Consider the following 20,352-nt stretch of genomic DNA (forward strand, 5'->3'; position numbering starts at 1 on the left):
CAGTCATAATGTTGGTTATTATGCTAAAATGTTGTGCACCACAGAAATAACAAATTTCCCTGTCAATTGCGTCACTATGAACTCCTGTAATAATGAAAGTTGCAGTTTAAAACCTGATGAGGTTTTTTAACCATTTTAAGCCTTGTCAATAAACTGGCTTATTCTGATGCTTTTTCAGAGAGCTCTTTGCAAGCAGCTATAATTCTAAAGTGTTGTGTCTTCAAGGAAGTGCATAGAAAGGACAAAAAGAATTCTGACAAGCACAGGTTTCTGATGCTTTTGAGACACCACTGGGCTTGGTAAGAAACTCCAAAACTAATGAAATAATTGACAGGTTTGTGAAACTGCCAGCCAAGATCAAACAGACCAAAAATTAATTACGTGAGACAGAATGAACTGATAAAAAAGAATTCTGTGTTTTTGCAGCTTTTTTATTTGAAACATTTCTGGTTCTTGTAATGTTTTATCTTCCAGATTTAAACAAGCAACTTTTTTTTTTTCTTTTAAGCTATCTACAGTTTACAAGAATTTGGTAAACTATACATTGGTAAACAAAAATGGAGATAGGTGCTTTCCTCTCTACCTGATCCCTCCAAAATTTGGAAAGTATACACGAGTATTCTTATTTTTAAGGCAGTATGACTATTTGCATGAGTTTATTAAGAATTGCTTTCTGCCGGGCACGGTGGCTCAAGCCTGTAATCCCAGCACTTTGGGAGGCCGAGGCGGGTGGATCACAAGGTCAAGAGATCGAGACCATCCTGGTCAACATGGTGAAACCCCGTCTCTACTAAAACTACAAAAAATTAGCTGGGCATGGTGGCACGTGCCTGTAATCCCAGCTACTCAGGAGGCTGAGGCAGGAGAATTGCCTGAACCCAGGAGGCGGAGGTTGTGGTGAGCCGAGATCGTGCCATTGCACTCCAGCCTGGGTAACAAGAGCGAAGCTCCGTCTCCAAAAAAAAAGAATTGCTTTCTTTGTAACAGGATACAATTGGAAATCCTGGTTATGCTGCTAGGACCTTGATTGGAACGTCATATTTGAGAAGATGCTTAAATGCCTGACGTCAAGTGTTCCCAGCCTTACGGTGAAGGAGTAAAAAGTTGTCACTTCCTGGCAGGCCCAGGAACCTCAAGCTATTAGATACTACAGGCAAAGGATGACGTTTGCCTTGGTTTGGCCTCCTAGCACTGAGAGGTTTTAAAAGTCCAATCTAAGATCCCTTATCAAAATTTCCAGCAAAGCAAATTTAAAAGAAGCCAATGTGGTTATTCTTGGTGCGCTTATGCAAATAACTAGGCCAAGTTGGAGACTGAACTTATTTTACAAACATGTTTGTCTTACCATGATTATCCTTGGTAGAAATGAGATGATTGTGGATTAAAAAACTATTTTTAAAAGGAAACTATAGTACACCTGTTATAGATAGTAGCCCTGCTTATTGAATTCAATTTCTCATTATCTACCTGGAGACCAGACTGGATTGTGAATTCTAGTTTTCTCTGATCTCTGGCTACAGCTCTCCATGAAGAATGGGAACTGCTGTGTTTCTGAAGCCTTATAAGCTGGACAACTCAATGTAAATTTCAAGGGCTAAGTTTCATGCCTGGTGTGTGAGCCTACACAGAGAGTTCACAGAAACGTTCAGTGCCATACACCAAAGACATTCAAACTACAAACCAGAATGAGAAGCTGCTGACTTCATTCTGTGGACAGCTTTTCCCAAGACTGCCAGAGCAAGACCCCCAGTGTAATTAGGCTCTTACCCCTCTTAAGGTTTTCTTACTTATGCCCACATTGACTTGGCAGGGTGATGCTGTAGTTAAGATTTCAAGATCAGTGGGTTTTGGTGGATCGGTGAGTAACTTGGAGAAGTAGTGAATATGTCATGTTAAACCCAAATCTTCACAGGATCTAAGAAATGCTTTAGTTCATTTAGTGGGTATTTTAGCAACATCTCTAACACAACTGTTTGTTCAAATGATAGTGGTGTCTTTTATAGAGTTAACACTCTCTGCGTTAAGCCTTTCCTGAGGTGCTAGATGATAAACTGCTACCTACTAACTGAACAGGGAGGAATCTGTATAGTTGCTGACAGTTTTTGCTGTACCCAGATGAATACATTGGGTATTGTAGTGACCAGTTGCAAAACGTCAGCAGACAGGTGACTTGGTTCAAACGAGTAGATTGCTTCTCTGGCTCATTCCTTGATTTATTCTATTTTAATTGGCTCAGTTCCTGGGGACCCTGCCTAGGCAGCATACTCCAAACACTTGGTACAACCTGATAATCATAGTATCCTCCAATAGTTATAAAAGTAGTCTCCCTGGAGCGCTGTATCTTCTCAAAAAGTTTTAAATGTTTGTATACAAACATCTGCCCAACATCAAATATTCTGTCTTCATCTCAATGATGGAAATGCAGAGAGATGCATGATCTTGAGGACACTGTAGCCTATGAAGGGTGTGTCGAAACTGGAAACCCAGAATGATGGTAACTGAGCCCAGTGCCAGTGTCCTGCGTTTTGGTCAGATTCTTGCCTAGGTGGGCACTTAACCAAAAGAGGAATTGTGAAGTAGAAAGTATAGGAGGACGCTGTTTAGGACTAAGCTCCTGCACTAGGCCCCACCAGACCAGACTAAAAATCCAAATGGAATCACTCATGCTAAGGTTCCATGAGACCAAAGTAAAATGATAGTGAGTTGTTTTCTGACCTTCCAGGAAATTAGGAGGGAAAGTTAACAGCCAATTCGCCACACAGGTAGTTCCAATCCGCAGTTGGCATGATAATGACCTTTCTGTTTTAATTCTTAACCTGAAGTAACCTGATGTTAACCAGTGAATCTTTCTATTGTTATGTCTCTCTGTCATCATTGTAAAAGAAAATAACTTTGAAGCTGCCAATCTGATTTTTGTTCTCTGTTTCTGTTCTGTTCAGCCCTTTTTCTGTCTCTAAACCCAATCTCCGCTGCTCAATTCATTGGAACATTATTTTGTTTTACGGAGTGAGGTATTGCCCAATTCTAGAATTGCAAATGAAGCCAAATGAGATCTTTACATTTGTGGTAATGTTGTCTTTTGACAGGTCTAAACTGCCAGATCCAAATGACCAAAAACATGAAAAGAAGTTTAGATGTGATTGAGATCAGGCAAACAGAAAATAAGTAACAATAAACAATGAGTTCCCACTTAAAATCCATCCACTGACAAAAATTATGAAAGAAATCTAATATCAACTGCTCTCAGAAATGCCAGGGAAAAGAGTGCCCTCTTGCATTACTGGTAGAAATCTGAACTACAGAATGGTGAGAAAACAAGAGGCAGTAAGGGGCAGAGATGACGGCTGGGGGCAGTGGCTCACACCTGTAATCCCAGCACTTTGGGAGGCCAAGGCGGGCGGATCACAAGGTCAGGAGTTCAAGACTCAGTCTTGCCAACAGGATAAAACCCCGTCTCTACTAAAAACATAAAAAAATTAGCTGGGCATGGTGGTGTGCGCCTGTAATCCCAGCTAATTTTTTTATGTTTTTAGTAGAGACGGGGTTTTATCCTGTTGGCAAGACTGAGTCTTGAACTCCTGACATTGTGATCCGCCCGCCTGGGCCAAAAATGGAACTCCATCTCAAAAAAAAATGAAACTAAGAAATCTGAACTATATATAAACGCTTTTAAGAAAGTTGTTTGAAAAGCAATCTGGTAGCACTTATTAATTATTTTTAATCTGCATTTTTTATGAATCAACAATCTCATTCCTGGGGAATCTACCTGTTAGAAATAAAGGAATCAATTTGAAGAATGTAGTTATAAGGTTGCTGTAATCTGTCACCCTTTCTAGTGGAGGAAGAAAATCTAGAAACAAAATAAATGTTCATCAATAGAGAGAACCTGAATTCATATGGAACGTCTTTCCAGTAGTTTGCTGGCGCTGTTTCCAGAGATCCTGCACATAACCCTTCTCAGCTGGACTCCACCCAGCTGTCACACTGGTAGTTGGATATTAGCCATGGTGGGAATATTTAGGGCACAGATATCAGCAAACACTAGTGGTCAGGGCTTTCCCTGAGAAAGCTGGGTGTTATATCTTTATCAGGCAAAATTGGTAAGGATATTTTTAATGCCTATATATTATTTTATGAGCCTTCACTCCATAAAATAATAAATAGGCATTAAAAATCATGCACCAATCTGGTTAAATTATAGGTGTTTTCATTGGGTTTCAATGAATGATATAAGCATGGTATGTGTCCCATTCCATTTTTGAAATAATTTTTTTTAAAAACCTTGAAGAAATGTATATGTATGGAAATGTTTTCTATAATTATATGAACATGGAGGAAAGTATGAAAGATACATAGTGAAGGGTAATGAAATTAGGGCTAGTCAAGGAGGGGAGGGAAAGATTTTTGTTTTTAGTATATGTGCTGCTGAAGCGAGCACAAGATTTTTGTTTTTAATGATTCCATTTGTAACTAACATACACACACAGGGGCGTGTGTGTATGTGCCTGTTTATAAAGAAATTAAGGAAACAACAACTAAGTTTAATGTCCACAGAGGTGTAGAGATGTTTGTGCTTTGTCATAAAATTAAAAAGCAAGTTGCAGAGCCATGTTTGGTATTGATACGGCTCCGATGAGCAGAGAAACACCAGGGCTCTTGTCTCAGGTTGAATTAGATAAAGCAAGGACACACATGCAGTGGTTTTAAGGAGTGGAGAAGTTTAATAGGCAAGAAAGAAGAAAGAAGGAAGATGCTCCCTTGTACAGAGACAAAGGGACGGGAGCTCCAGGGAACCCCAAGTGAGGTGGAAACCAGCCAGGTATACATAGAGGCTGGAGGAGGAGGTGTCTGATTTGCATAGGGCTCAGGGGATGGGTTTGACCAGGCATGTCATTCAGGTAGCCTGTGAAAATGCTGGCTCTCCCATCCTAGCCTTTTAATATGCTGATGCAGGGTGCCATGATGTTCTACACATGTGGGGAGGTGAGGGGGCAGCCATATTGCCAGGAACATGTGGGACAAGGACAAGAAGGCCCAGGAATCGTCACATTTGGTTGGACCCAGTTTCTAATGGCCTGTATTTGCATATCAAAGGTTGCCAGCCTGACTCTAAGAGCTACATTAAAAATGAAAACTTCCCAAGGACTCCCTTTCCTCTCTATCTGCCGAAAATAATTTCTTAATAACTCCTACAATAGTATGATCCTGTTTCAGTAAAAAGAAACAAACCCAAACCGCAGTTTATGTGTATATTTGCCTGCATATGCTTGTAAAAGCGTCGTGAAGAGTCGTGTTTAGACTTTGGGTATCTCAGGAAGGTAAGATTAGAAGTTAATAATGGTGAGAATTTTCTCTATATGTCTTTGAACTGTTTTGCCTATAACAACTAATATGTCATGTGTTCATAATTTGAAAAACATCAAATGAAAATAATTTCCAGAAAAGAAATTAGTTCCTTCAGATTGTCAACACTCTTTCACACACATTACCACCTTCGCCCCACTTACCTGTGTAGGAAGAATAAACATGACTATCTGCACTTCACTGTTAAGGAAGCAGAGCTGGGAGGTGGAAACTGCCTTGTCCATGACCACATGACTATGAGCTTTGGAAACTGTCTCCCACCCAGTCTCTTGACTCATAGGCCAGAGGTTTTCAGATACCCCAGTGGATATGGAAGGAGAAAAGCAGCAGCAACAACAGAGAGTGTCCAATGGTATCTTTCTCGACAAGGACAATTCTGCAGCAGGAATGAACTCTGCCTATGACGTAAAACATATGTGAACACACGATTATCAGTATGTACCATGTATGTGCTATTTGTCTAACCTTGTCTGAGCAGCCAGCATTTGTAATCTTATCACATCATCTGGAAGCTTCAGTGCTAGTTTCACGGGGTTACTCTAGGTCACATGCCCAGAAGAACATTCATAAACATCAGCTATGGCAGGGAGGAAGAAATGGTGCCTGGCACGTCCTTCCTCCATATCAGTAAGGTGACTTTCCAAGGCCCATTCTGCTGGCTCTATAAGAAGGCAACCAGTTGGGAGACTTTGCAAGTCCTCACCTGTGGGATGTCCTCCCAGGGCACGGATTCGTGTACTGTTCCTTTGCCATATCAGTATCTTTAACAAACATGCCCTGTGCTTATGTAAGAGATCTCTAAGTTCCTGCGAACAAAGGAGCATGCACTGTGACGTGACCGGATGAATCACAGTGCAGCTCCAGGCGGAAGTGGGCCAGGTGGCAGTGACATAACCATCTTACCATCCTCAGTGGCATCTGGTGCGTTCTTGCCTTTGCTGGCCTGGCTTGTCTTTTGAAAATGGATTGGGAATTATGTTTAGGGGTTCAAAAATTTTTTTTCTGTACCTACATTGATCTGGGTGCGTTTGACTAACGTTCGTGTTATGAACCTATGACACATTGGTTGTTATAGGCAATGAATTTTAGTGAGTGCTAGTTGCAATGTGGTGAGCAGAGACCCAGGTCTGGAGCCCATAGACCTACAGAGAGACCTGGCTCTGCTAATAGCTATGGAATCTTAAACCAGAAATTCTGTGTGGGTCAGTGTTTGCATCTCTGATATAAGAATTATTAAACCTGCTTCCTGTCCCTCAGGGATCATTGTGAGAATCAAACTGGAAAATGTATAAGAAAATGCCTTGCAGACCATAAAGCACTTTAGACACACAGGTGTTGTTATTGATTTGCTGTGTCATAGGAAATGAGAAGTGTCCTCCTTAGGGACCCCTATTTTCAGGCACATATACAAAATATGTATGTATACATGACTTCAATTTTGAATCCTTCATGGTTAATCCAAGATCCGTGGTAAATCTTTTAGTAATGTTGAGTGAAATTCCCTAAAGAGATTCTGTTCGTCTATCTGCAGAGCAGTATTTACCACAAACAAATAGGGATTTTAAGAAAGATGCTTTTCCCTTGACCATAGTTATTTCTGCCTGGCACTATGCAAACGCCTTTATTTCATGATGCTTTTTCCTTGTTTCTTAAACGAGAGCTTCAGAAACAAGCGTAGCACAACGTGTTGCTTGAGACTTTCAAAATGCAAATAACTTTCCATTCAAAGTTCAGAATAGTGTTCTAAATTTAAACAAGATCCACTTTACATTTTTAGAAAGCAACCTGGTAAAGATCATTAAAATTAAAAATAATAATCTCTAGCTATAAATGTGACAAAGCATACATTAAAGCTAACATTCATGGAAGGTATTCTGTGTGCCAGGGACAAGGCGAAGTGCTTTACAAGGATCATCATCTTTAAGCATCACAACTCAGTGAGCAGGTATATTATTATCCTCATTTTGCAAATTTAAAAAACTGGGCTACTAAATTCAACAAGACACCACTTTTCCCCATGTGTTCGTGGAAATGTCACTATTAAAGTGGATATCCATTACATTTAGAACATCAAGCCCTGGCAGACAGGCAAAGAACACCAGAAACCACCCTTTCTATATGCCAGACACAATGTTAGACCCTTGTCACAAACTCTCATCCAAACTTTCCACTGCCTTACTATTTGCCAGAGGAAGAAATGAGGCTCAGAAAGAGGCAAACTACCATTGTTGAGTATTGGCTGCCAGGCCTAGTGCTGGGTGTTTTCCAATGGCCTCTTCAATTAAACATAAACAGATAATCCTCAGATAAGAACACTCAGTGAAATGCACCTAGTAAACAAACACATGAAAAAAATGGTCAACGTCTCCAGTAATAAAAAATTACAACTGAAAACATGAGCGAGGTACCAATTGCATTTGTCACATTAGCCAAACAAAGCTAAATGCCAATGGCGGTGACTTCATGTGAAGCTAATTTATTTATATGTTGCTGGTGGCATGTTTATGACCAAACACTAAGATGCAGCATACAAATGTATGCCTGCTCTAAGATTATCCAGACATGAAGGGGACCCAGCAAAATGAAAACAGCTGTTGTGTTAGAGTGGAATAAAACTGTGAATCGCTCAGATTGTCTGCACTCTTTTATAATACTGTTTTAGCAATAAATAAAACTGGGGCAAAAAAGGATTTTATTATCTCATCTATCACTTATAATTGAGGGTTGCATTCCCGACTTAAATAAATCATAGATATGATCAAGAAATAATGAAAAAGCCAAGATTCAGTAATTTTAAGCTTCTGTCTTCACCTGAGATATCAGAAGTGGCTCTAAAACACAGAATTTTATGATCCTCATTTAGTCTCCTCATTTTCTTGATGAAGAAATGGAGGCCTAGAGACATAGAATTCCTTGTCAAGGTCAAAGAGTGGCACGCGGAGATGCAGCAAGCACCTGTTGCTTCGTTAAAAAAAAAATAATCCATAAAAAGAAAGCACATTTGCTACTTACATGAAACTGCTAAAAACTTGGCATAAAAGAAAATGGACAGATCTCAGAATTCAAATGCTGGAGTAAATGTGTCCCAGGGGTCCATTCTAGAACTTCTGGTTGGGATGTGTTGGCCACCCATCTCGGGGTGGAGTCTTACTCTGAGGCAGTGGTTCTCACTACGGGGTCCCTGGACTGGCTGCGTCAGCATCACCTGAGAATTCGCTAGAAATACAAATTACTGGGACCAGTTCACGGTAAAGTGAAGCATAATTCTGAGAGTGGGGCCCCGCAATATCTTTTAACAAGCTCTCCAGGAGTTTTGGCTGCATGCTGAAGACCGAGAAACAGGCTCTAGTGCAATGCCTCTCCAAGTTCAGTGCATAGGCATCGCCTGGGGATCTTGTAAAACTGTAGGTTCTGATTCAACAGGTTGGAGGGATGGGGTCTGGGAGGGTGCATTTCTAACAAGTTTTCAGGATATGCCAATGCCACTTCTTTGGGAACCACACTTCGAGTAGCAAGATCCAAGTAAAGCCATGTGCCCATGTGAACGGATGCCCTGCCTGTGTACATTGAATCTTAGACCTCTGTGTCGTTCCTGCTCCGAGCGTGGCCCAGACCCAGCATCGAGGTCACCCTCTGAATCTTGTTAGACGTGCAGACTCTCAGCCCCACCCCAGACCACTGCATGGAATCTGTATTTTGAGAAAATCTGCAGGTTTACTTGTTGGCAACATGAAAGTTTGAGCAGTCCTGGCGGAGGGAGGCTGATGGAGGCAGAGGGGCAGTTAGCATCTCTGAGCCAGTCACCTCCACCAGGCAGCCTCAAGACTCCACCCTAGCGCAACTGACAGGTGTTACCTCCCACATTTGGAAAAGGCTGGTGCCCGGGTGTAAGGGGAGGGGAGCCAGGTTTCACCAGATAGAACAACCAACCACAGGGGTAGGGGAAGATGGGGGACAGGAATCATGCAGGAGTATTTTTAACGCAAAAGTGTTGAGAAATAAGGCTTTTCCCCCAACAAAACCAAAATAAAACAAAACAGTAACTGCTGTTGAAAGTTTTGCCAGGCACTGCAACTTCACCACATACGGGTGGGTGGGCAGCAGGCTCTGAGGTTACCATCACCTCCTCCTAAACCTTCCCTCTCAGCCACAACCCTGCTCCAGAAACCAAGGAAGAAGTGGGAAAGGACTGCACGGTGAAGAGAGGTTCGAGCTGGAAGCATATTAGAGGCATTGCCTACTGCATGAATTTCCCGTGCTGCTATAGGAAATCACCACAAACTCAGTGGCTTAGAACAACATCCATCTCATGTTTTTGGAGCTCAGAAGTTCTAAAATCAGCCAGGCACGGCGACTCACACCTATAATTCCCGCACTTTGGGAGGTCGAGTCGGGTGGATCACCTCTGGTCAGGAGTTCGAGATCAGCCTGGCCGACATGGTGAAACCCCATCTCTACTAAAAAACACAAAAATTGCCCAGCTACTCGGGAGGCTGAGGCAGGAGAATTGCTTGAACCCTGGAGGCGGAGGTTGCAATGAGCCAAGATCGCGCCGTTGCGTGCAGCCTAAGTGACAGAGCGAGACTCGGTCTCAAAAAAGAAAAAAGGAAGTTCTAAAATCAAAGAGTCAGTGGGGCTGTGTTCCACCTGCAGGCCTTAGAGGAGGACATATTTATCTGCCTTTTCCACCTGCGCTCCTTGGCTCGTGGCATCTGCCTCCATTTTCAAAGCCGGCAGTGTGGCATAGAATCTGCAAACGCCCCCCTCCAACATCTCCTTCTACCCTTAACCTCTCCCTCTCTCGCCTCTCCCTTTCCTTGCTAAGGATCCCCTAAGATTACACTGGACCTCCTATATAATCCTGGATAATCCCCCATCTCAGGGTCTTTAATTTAATCATATCTGCAAAGTCCTTTTGCCATGTAGCATGACATAGTCACAGGTCCAGGGATTAGAATGGGGACATCTTTGGGGGTTGGTGGTGGGGAAGGAAGTCATTGCTCTGCCTACCACAGCCCCTTTCTCAAGTTTCCCTCATGGGTCTGTGGGGAGGAGCATCACCTTGCCAGGGCCTTGCTGGGCTCCTGTGGCCCTGTCTTTGTATCTGGAAGGTAATGTTAATGTCACTGCCTCATTCAGATCTGAGAACATTGCAGTATTTCATGTGTCAGACTTCCCACTGTCAGCAGGACTTAGCTTAAGTTATTTATAGTGTCAGTGGCTTGCCTTTTGCATTAATGTAACTGTTTGTGTTAAATAAATTTTTAAGATAGGAGCCATTCAGAGCCACACTGGGGAGTGCTTTCCATTCTGTGGGGCACCTCGGCTCACAGGGAGAGCTTAATGAGATTGAGTGGGCATTGTTATTTATCAGGCCCAGCTGCCCCCTTGCCAACCCCAGTTACATCTGAAATATGCTTATCTCATGAAGCTTCCATTGAGGACAGGCTTTCTTTCTGACTGTAAATGCCTTTAGGTCCGGTGCAGGGCATGGGGTGGGTGACTGACCTCAGGCCCCTGATGCAACATAGGAATCTGTCAACAAGGCCTGCCACTGCTGGTGGGGCTGTGATCTGGAGCGGGAAGCCTGTGGGTATCAGGCCCCTCCAGCCCCTGGCCAGGGCTCAGCTCACACTGATAGGGTTCCTTCTGGGAATGGAAAGGAACAACAGAGGCACTGGAGCTAGAAAAATCCTGATTTCCTCAGCAAAGCCTGCACATCAGGTCGGTGCTAAATGCTATGATGCAACCATAAAAGGCCTGGTCCCCCGCTCCTGGAGCTTACCTACAATGAGAAGGAAACAGCAACATGCAGGGCAGGGGGCATCACAGTAAAACTAAGAAAGGGGTGTTAAGGGGAGAAGAAAGAGCCCCTATCCCGCCTAGAGAACACACGTGAGCTGGGGCCCAGAGAATGAGCTGCAGCCAATCAGGGGAGTGGGGAGAGGAGGCTTTCCCGCATGAAGAGAAGCTGGGGTACAGTGAGCTCATGGTAGGCGCTAGCTAATAGCATCTGTGTTATTATTATTCATGTACTCCCGCACCCGTGCCATGCAGAAAGGGCACTGTCATCATGACATCTAACACTTAATCTCACGCTAACCATGTGCTGTGCTCCATGGGCTTCCCCTACGTTCTCATGTGCAGCTCACAACCACCTGTGAAGTGGTGACTATTATTACCTTGGAAGGAAACTGAGGCACAGAGAGCTTAAGGCAGAGGTGACACGCCACAGAGCACCAAAGCTAGGCTGTCCCTCCTCACAGCCTGATTCTGCAGCCCAACTCTTAGACACTTCCCTGCCCTGGAGTCCCCAGTCCCAGTACCCAGTAATGTGGCAGCTATAGATGGGGTGGGGTGAGTAGCAGCACAGTACCAGACAAACAGTTCTGGATTCTTCCATAGAGAGCTGGGTGCCTTGGAAAAGTTAAACAGTGTTTAGCCTTCATTTCTGGAGTGCGGTGGGCAGGGGAGAAGCTTGCGGGCCTTCCTGGAGACCCTCATCAGCTGCTCCGGGCTGCAGGTGTAAACGGCACCAATGCACACACAGAAACTACGCCCCCAGCAGAGACAACACTGCTCCCTCCAGCTCCCAGATCATTTAATCTGAAAGGGCCTTGGTGTTTCGAGAAGCTGCCCCAGTGTAGAATGTCAGGCGCCTCCACCATGGATGAGGAGTGAGGGCTCCCTGTTCTGTGGCCCAGCACCTCCGGAGACCTGATGACAAATCCACCCCAGATGATCCCAGAGGAAATGGCCTAGTGGCCAATGAAGGGTGGGAGGACAGACACCAGTGCCATGGCCTGGATCCCAGCAAATATCCTGGATGCTTATGAAACAGTCCACAGAGATCCTCCTTCCTCCAAAGCTCTTCCTTTGCCATTTTCATTAAAAGCCACAGCTAACTATCATCACTCTGCCAGCCCCAGGGAGAACATGCTCTTCAGGGTCCGATGCATCTGGGCCACAGTTACTCTCCCCTTCCTCCCAACGACACAGCTGAGCCCCCTCCGCCGTGGTACTCACCTCCCTCTTTCAGCCTTTTCATTTGAGCCATGCGAATACCCTTCGGACGGGCTTCCTGTCCACATGTTTGGTCAGCTCAACCCATAAACAAAGGTGATTTGCAGAGATCTTTGGCTCTGACAACCTGGGTGCTGGAAATAACTGAGGCAGAGCCTCGGGCTGCAGCCAGATTGGTCAGGGAGCTGGAATGCCTCAGGCCATTTTGAAGAAGCTTGCACAATCGAGTTCTTTACCTGACATGACCTATGAAATCAAGAAGATTCTCGGTGCTATTGAAGGGAAAAGTAAGGGCGTTACTCAAATTATTCCAAGTGCCCTGCCAAGCATTATTAGCTTTTATTTTATTTTCCCTTTTTTTTTTTTTTTTTTTTGAGACGGAGTTTTTGCTCTTGTTGCCCAGGCTGGAATGCAATGGTGCAATCTCAGCTCACCCCAACATCCACCTCCCGGGTTCAAGAGATTCTCCTGCCTCAGCCTCCCAAGTAGCTGGGATTATAGGCATGCATCACCACACCCAGCTAATTTTTTGTATTTTTAGTAGACATAGGGTTTCTCCATGTTGGTCAGGCTGGTCTTGAACTCCTGATCTCAGGTGATCCGCCTGTCTCAGCCTCCCAAAGTTCTGGGATTACAGGCATAAACCACCACACACAGTGTATTTTATTTTGTTAGCTGTTTTTAGCTGTCTTGATTGTACTTCAAGGGCAGAGAAAGTTGAATTAGTCAGATTCCGCAGTTCTTAATTGTCAGCACGGCCGTGACTAAGAAGAGATGCTCCGCTCAAGCCCTGTCTCTACCACTTAGCGGGCATGCGGTCTTGGGCAGCGTCTGTCTGTTAACTAGGGTTAGCAATGGTGCCTACCACTGCAAGCCTGTTGTAAGATAAGGTGGTTATTGCACAAAAAATGCTTAGCCCTATGACTGATGAATCATAGGAGCTATGCGTTTACATATTGTTAGAATCAGATTTTTCTCCTTTTAATTATTTTACTATTCTCCTTTCTCCCTGATCTCTACTTCCCTTCTCTTCTCCAGGGAGGCAGTCTAAAGTATTTGATATATGGCCTGTTATCCTCTTAATCAGGCTTTTCAAAGTCAGAATTAATTCCAGGCCACAAGTCACAGCTAACAGCCAATAGTGTTGCATTAACAATTTCCGTAAGTGCTGTGTAAACTATGACCAGCTACAGTGATCACCATATTCTGGGCTAACAATTGAATTTACCTGTAAAATAAATTCTTTATAGGCAGATGCTTTGTATTGACAGGGCATGAGTGTAGATTCTGAGTTGCAAGCAATAGAAGTTGATCCTGGCTGAGAATCTCACAGAATGCCCAGCCATGGGGTGTGACAAATCTATGCCCTCTTATAGGGATGCAAGGGATCATCTTCAACATATGGCTCCTAAGGCTTCCCAGGGTAGAGACACCTGGAAAATGGGAGACAGTCATACATGGGAGGTTTTATTGGCCAGGCCCGGAGGTACCTCTATGCCATTGGTTAGAATTCTGTCACATGATCTAACTGCAAGGGACACTGGGAAATGTATCCTGGCTGTGTGCCTCAGGGAGGAAAAAAAGAAAGTGGAGTTAATGGTCAGCTAGCATTCTCTGCTATGGAAAACAAACATTTGGTTCTTTCAGTTTCTATAGCAGAAAACAGACTCTCCCTCCCACACAGATCCATATGGCAAGGAATTCTTCAAACTTATCAGGGGGCTTCAAATCCTCAGCATCAAAAAAGATGAAAAATGCCCAGTACAGGCATTACAAGAGACACTGAGGTTTCTCCTGAATAAGAGGGTTGCAAACAAGATATCCACTGGGCTACAGTCTCATCTGAAGACTTGATTGGGGCAAGTAGGGGAGAGAAGGTTGCTTGAGGCAGACTGTGTTTTCTTTCATTGCCAAGCCTGCATGCTGGTTTTTCTCATCTACAACTTCAACAGAGGTGACTATGTCTAAAGATTTTTCAAAGGCAGCAAGATGTAAGTTTCCTGCGTAATGCTGACCCCAGCACTTACAGCAGGAGCATTCCATTCATTTATTCAAAATCATATTTTTAAGCACCTACTGGATGCTAGACATTATTCTAGGCATTGGGAATACAGCGGTAAACAAAACCACCAAGCCTCTATAGAGTTTGCATTCTTCATAGAGTTTGCATTCTCCTTTGATTTTGGGGCCACTTCATGATGCAGGTTCACTGTTTTAGGCATCTTTTTTTTTTCTTTTTTTGAGACGCAGTCTTGCTGTTGCCTAGGCTGGAGTGCAGTGGTGTGATCTCAGCTCACTGCATCCTCCACCTCCCGAATTCAAGTAATTCTCCCGCCTCAGTCTTGCGGGTAGCTGAGATTACAGGTTCCCACCACTGCAACCAGCTAATTTTTGTATTTTTAGTAGAGACAGAATTTCACCATGTTGGCCACGGTTTTACAGGCTGGTCTTGAACTCCTGACCTCAGATGACCCACCCACTTCAACTTCCCAAAGTGCTGGGATTATAGGTGTGAGCCACTGCATCAAACCTAGGCATCTTTTTGAAACCATATTAATGTTCACAGTTGTTGTGGTCAAGAGGTCCCTCCTGTTAAGATCCCTGGCCCCTCCTTCCCCCAACCCCACCCCACACACAGACACTGGGATCCACAACATCCATCTAAGAAATTCCGAGTCACAGACGATGGCAGATGTGGCAGCCTTGGGGTGAGTAGCAGCCCAAGGCTTTGATCTCTGATTCTGCTTGTGAAATTTAAAATTCTGTGGAATGACTGGTGTCCATGAACACTGGCCTTCATTCATTTCACAATGCACTGAACACTGCACTCGTGGAGGGCCGGTGTGGTCTGTTTCTTTGCTTATTCAGCCATTGGCAAACATCTTCACCCTACATGGTAGCAAAGCACCAGGCCCTTGGGCTTACCGCGAAGGGACAGGCACGATTCTCACCTTCCCAGTGCTTTCCACACAGTGATGGGGACTTGTGACCAAAGTTTGAGCCCTCTTACTGTTGGAAACATGACTATCTTTTGTTTAGCACCCAACCACTCCCATTTTGTTTTATTAGAACATGAAGGTTCTCAGCCTGGGAAGCCCATGAGGTAAAAGAACCAAGTCAGACTCTTCAGCACACCTGAAGGCATCTTGTGAACACAGGGGCTGTGTTTCCAGTAGAGCCTGTATTTAATTTACTCCCATGAGAGTCCCCAAGTGGACCTCATCTGTGTTCCCTAACCCAGATTTTTAAATCCTTGGATGCTGCACAACCACTCTGATAACAGAAGAATCTTAAATGGATCAGAAACTTGAGGCGCACCAACCCCCAGCAGTTTCCTTCTTGGTAGAATGTGAGGGTTGAATCTGAGGCCATGGAAATGACAATGTCTTTTGTGGAAAAAGGCACATTGTCAGCTCCTCCCCAAAGCATTAACTGCATGGATGGGCTATTTTAGACAATGAGAACTGCTGTGATAAAGAAGATTGCTTGGGATATGGTGTTATGTTATTCCACTTTTAAAATGCTTCTCCTCTCTTAGGCAATGGCAGATAAATGATAGGACAGGCCGCCTTTTCTTTCTTCCATTTTACAATTCGTGTCCGAGGAGCAGAGGCATGGCTGAATTCTAACGGGGGAGAAGGTGGCAGGGGATGGGGCGCAGGCGTGCTAGCAGGCCCATGCTTTGGGTTGGTGAGGAAAGCAATATATGAGGAGGGAACCCCAATGCCTTATGATCTTGCCTTCACACTGCTGCTTCTACTGCCTTTCATCTTAAGCCTAGCAAGCACCATGTCAACCTGCTAATTGAAAGTTGTTGAAGAGGGAGCTGGGGAGAGGGAGAGATGGGGAGTTACTGTTTAATAGGTGCAGAGTTTCAGTTTGGAAAGATAAAGCTCTGGGGGTAGATGGTGGTGAGGGTTGTACAACAATGTGAATGCACTTAATGTCATTATGAACAAAAATTATGTTCCAGGAGTTGTAATTGGCTCGGTCTCTGGACAGAAATTACCCAGGATAATCTTAAACTATGTTGGCAAAAAATGGGGCTCTTTTGAATTCCTAAACTTGCCTATACGCATACACAGTTAGAACAAAGAAGACACTGAATTTACCAGGGACTAAGAGAAGCCCAACTGGCTTATTGAAAGTTCTAAATGGAATGAAGAGGCTACCATCACCTTTCTTAGATAAAGTAATTCCAAATTGAGTATCTTAATGAAGCAGAAAAACAGATTAGCACTGAAGAGGCTAAAGACAAAGCTGTCAAATGTCTTTGAAAGATCTCTCTTTGGTTGTGCACAGTGGTTCATGCCTGTAATCCCAGCACTTTGGGAAGCTGAAGCAGGTGGATTACCTGAGCTCAGGAGTTCAAGACCAGCCTGGCAACATTGTGAAAGCCCCATGTCTACTAAAACACAAAAGTAAGCTGAGTGTGGTGGCATGCGCCTGTAATCCCAGCTACTCAGGAGGCTGAGGCAGGAGAATCGCTTGAGTCTGGTAGGTAGAGATTGCAGTGAGCCGAGATTGTCCACTGCACTCCAGCCTGGGTGATAGAGTGAGATTCTGTCTAAAAAAAAAAAAAAAAAAAAAAAAAATCTGTCTCCCACTAACTCCCTTCCTGCCATTCTGTCATCCTCTGCACCTTTTTTTTTTTTTTGCCACCTCTGCTTTATCCTTCACTCCCTCCATCCTCTTTCACTCTTTCACCTGTTATTTTGAAAAGGTTTCTACATTTTCTCTGGGCTTGTCTGTGTGTTTCCTTGTGGAATCCTCTGATGATTCCTGTGATTTTGTATGGATTTAGCATCCATTTTGGTCCTTCCCTGATACCCCCACACTTCTTGAAATGCTTGAATTCTCTCTGTGCTTGTTACCCTGTTTTCTCTAAAATTCTGTAAGGGCTTCAGCCATGTGGGACAGAAAAACTTCAGCTTGTTCCCTTTACAGGTATACTGTGTGAGTCCAACTGTCCTTTTAAACTAGTGAATTTTACCTGACTTGTGGCTAACATTTAAAAACTAAAGCCATAAGGTCTTTGTTTGCGTCTCTCTGCTTTTTTACGTACAGATATGTATACATGCCTGGATATTGTCTACATCAGGGGTTCCCAACCCCCAGGCCACATGCTAGTACTGGTCTGTGGCCTGTTAGAAACTGGGTCACACAACAGGAGGTAAGCAGTGGGCAAGCAAGCATTACAGCCTGAGCTGCACCTCCTGTCAAATCAGTGGCAGCATTAGATTCCCATAGGAATGCCAAGCCTGTTGGAAACTGTCCATGTGAGGGATCTAGGTTGTGTACTCCTTATGAAAATCTAATGCCTTATGATCTGAGGTGGAACAGTTTCATTTCAAAACCATCCTCCACCCTATCTGTGGAAAAATTGCTTTCCATGAAATCAGTCCCTAGTGCCAAAAAAGGTTGTGGAGCACTAATCTACATGACACCAAATTGGTTTATAAATAAATGAGTACTAGAAAATTCAACAAGCCCAGTTGCTTTTCAAATTCGTATAACTTAGTAATCTTTTGGCAGACGGGACTAGTTGAATATTGTTGGTTTGATGGGGCTGTGTCTTCTGACGTATTAGCAAAGTATGCATGGATTTAACTTTAGGGACCCTGCTTTTATGATACTTGCCTGGCAAAGGGTAATATAAAATTGGTTGATAAAAAATTAGCTTGGGTTAGTTGCTAGATTCTTGCAGTGTCTCATGAAGTTTTCTAAATACATTAAGAGCAAATGAATTGTTGATGTAAATAGGATGAAAGTTTAGTAAATGAACTTTTGATAATGGACGTTTTATAATATGTTTACTTGGAAAGCTTTCTCAAATCTCTGTAGTAACTCTTCCCCTAGAGTTTTGCTAAGCTAAATGAAATGATAGATATACGTTAAATATCTAGATTATTCCAAATAAGTTAATGCTAAGACATTGATTGCTGAATATCAATTTAGGCTCATATACTTTTGGCTTTTTATTTCAGAGAAAAAGTTATTTAGCTTTGTTAGTAAATGTCCTGCTCCACATTTAAAAATTGTTCTGTTGGAAAACTTATGTTTCTAACAATTATAAAATGTGTACCCACAAATAGTACATATGTGATACCATGACATACTTATTTCCTAGGGTTTTCATTACACATTAAGCTTACTAAGAGTTACCATTGTAATTAGATATAAGAGAAACAATTCTATGTGCAAAGTATATAAGGAAATGAGCATGTATTTTTAGAAAGGAAGACTGATAAGAGAATAATTTTGTATGAGAATCTTGTGCAATAAATTTTTGTCCTACAGTAAAATGACTTTTTATTTAAGAAAAAGGAAGCGTAAGACAAAGTAGAAAGTCCAAGCATGTCATACATGATCTTAGTGAATCATGATAAGGTTTATGAAAGGAAAGTTTAGAAAAGGAATGTTCAGTGCGGTCAGTTTGGCTACAATTGGAAGAAAATTGTTAACGGGTCTTTCTAAGGATTGAGTTTTGATGTTAGAAATGTACTAATGTAGAATTTAAAAATTTGACCCCCTGTGTTGGAAAAAGATTTTCTTAAAATATTTATTTGTTCTTAGTATAATTGCAAGAGGTTTTTATTTTAATTTTGGAATCTATTTCCTTAACGGTCATCCTTCAAACTACGGTTTCTGATTCTGCCACATTTCTTCTTGAAAGCTATCTAATTTCTCTAGTTTCAGATTGGAAATACAGCGCTCCTTTCTACCCTTGAAAAAAATGCATCTTTTTGCTTGGCTGAGTGCTAATTCCTTCAACTTTTTCACCAGTTCTTTAACCTTTTCTCTGGTTCAAACTCTGCCGTTTTGGCCTGATGCTGAAATGTGTATCCTGAAGGTCTAGAAAGTCAGTGTTTTCTCCAGTACAACCTGATTCTGTACTTTGGGCATTTCTTAATGTGCCTGAATTCACATTCACCAGAAAACTTCCTATATGGTTTTTGGTTTTGGTTTTGGCCAAGCTGGTCTCAAACTCCAGGCCTCAAGTGATCAGATTGCCTCAACCTGCCAAAGTGCTGGGATTACAGGCATGAGCTACCGCATCCAGCCCCCTGTCCATCTTTGAGACTGCTCCTCCACAGGAAATTTTCCTGGATCCCTCCTGATTGTATGAGGTGTCCCTCCTGAGGCCACCCACACCATGCACCTATGCTCCTGCGGCACTTCCGACTTGAAAAAAAAAACGCCCCTATATTGTTCATAAGAACCACATATTCGCCTGCTGAAGGTACTTGTTTTCTTGTTTACATTCCTCTATAATATGATGTACACTCATAGCCATAACCCTGGACACACTCTTCCTGTGCCTGATTAAATTCAAGCCCCATCTTTATCAGGTGTAACTTCCAGGCTATCTTAATGGGCTTCCCATAAGGAAAAGCAATCACACTGCAGGAGGTTTCTTTATGTTGCCTTTTAGGTAACTGACCTAGGAAACAAATTGTAGGTGTTTGATAAAGATAATTTTCTGTTTTTTAAGTTGTCTTTATTGAGTATTTTATGATTTAGAATAACAGAGCTTTAAAAAGTCTAAGGTTTTTACATCCATGTAACTTTCTGTATTGCTTTTGAAGTCTTTTGATTATCACTATAGTTAAACCACTATTATTTTACGATGACCTGTGATTCTGTTTGAGTACTTTGAACCTTTTTGACATCTTTGACAGGTTTTTCTAGGATCAAAATCCTAAATTATTTACAACCTAAAATTAACTTGAGGATTTTGAAGTTGGGCCCCTGGAGAGCATCAAAGAATGTATTTCTCATCTTGTGGAGATATCAAATGATCAGGCTTATTTGATAAATCTTATGGGAATCACTGTCAAATAAGAAATGGTGTTTAGGCAGGGTGCCATGGCTCACCCCTGTAATCTCAGCACTTTGGGAGGCTGAGGTGGGCGGATCATCTGAGGTCAGGAGATCGAGAACACCCTAGCCAACAAAGAGAAA

This window comes from Sapajus apella, unplaced genomic scaffold (genome assembly GCF_009761245.1).
Source record: "Sapajus apella isolate SASKATOON/1434 unplaced genomic scaffold, GSC_monkey_1.0 scaffold32, whole genome shotgun sequence".
NCBI classification, from domain to species: domain Eukaryota; kingdom Metazoa; phylum Chordata; class Mammalia; order Primates; family Cebidae; genus Sapajus; species Sapajus apella.